General features: G+C 39.5%; 1 non-coding gene across 1 annotated transcript; it reads right to left on the minus strand.

The window, feature by feature from the left end:
• Window positions 1–485: 485 nt before the first annotated feature.
• On the minus strand, window positions 486–593 carry LOC148553583 (small nucleolar RNA R71). Its single transcript, XR_015892562.1, has one exon. It is a non-coding gene; the product is annotated as a small nucleolar RNA R71 (small nucleolar RNA).
• Window positions 594–963: the final 370 nt, after the last annotated feature.

The raw sequence follows: 963 nt of genomic DNA on the forward strand, positions 1-963 counted from the left end.
CTGAAAGGACTCTGAAGAGGAAACTAAGAGAAGCTAAAATACAATAATCCAGAGATAACCTTACAGAAATTTTCGAACAAGAAGAGGATACGGCAGCCGAAAATAATAATAATGCAAGGAGGATGCTTGGTGACTTTACTGCACCTAATTCCAATTTACATGGAAGAAGCATCTCCATCCCTACCATTGGAGCAAACAATTTTGAGCTGAAACCTCAATTAGTTTCTCTGATGCAACAAAACTTCAAGTTTCATGGACTTCCATCTGAAGATCCTTTTCAGTTCTTAACTGAATTCTTGCAGATCTGTGATATTGTTAAGACTAATGGAGTAGATCCTGAAGTCTACAGGCTCATGCTTTTCCCTTTTGCTGTAAGAGACAGAGCTAGAATATGGTTGGATTCTCAACCTAAAGATAGCCTGAACTCTTGGGATAAGCTGGTCAAGGCTTTCTTAGCCAAGTTCTTTCCTCCTCAAAAGCTGAGTAAGCTTAGAGTGGATGTTCAAACCTTCAGACAGAAAGAAGGTGAATCCCTCTATGAAGCTTGGGAGAGATACAAGGAACTGACCAAAAAGTGTCCTTTTGACATGCTTTCATAATGGACCATCCTGGATATATTCTATGATGGTCTATCTGAATTAGCTAAGATGTCATTAGATACTTCTGCAGGTGGATCCATTCACCTAAAGAAAACGCCTGCAAAAGCTCAAGAACTCATTGACATGGTTGCTAATAACCAGTTTATGTACACTTCTGAGAGGAATCCTGTGAGTAATGGGACGCCTCAGAAGAAGGGAGTTCTTGAAATTGATACTCTGAATGCCATATTGGCTCAGAACAAAATATTGATTCAGCAAGTCAATATGATTTCTTAGAGTCTGAATGGAATGCAAGCTGCATCCAACAGTACTCAAGAGGCATCTTCTGAAGAAGAAGCTTATGATCCTGAAAATCCTGCAATAG

Source organism: Arachis ipaensis, chromosome B7 (genome assembly GCF_059453495.1).
Source record: "Arachis ipaensis isolate K30076 ecotype BB chromosome B7, ASM5945349v1, whole genome shotgun sequence".
NCBI lineage: Eukaryota > Viridiplantae > Streptophyta > Magnoliopsida > Fabales > Fabaceae > Arachis > Arachis ipaensis.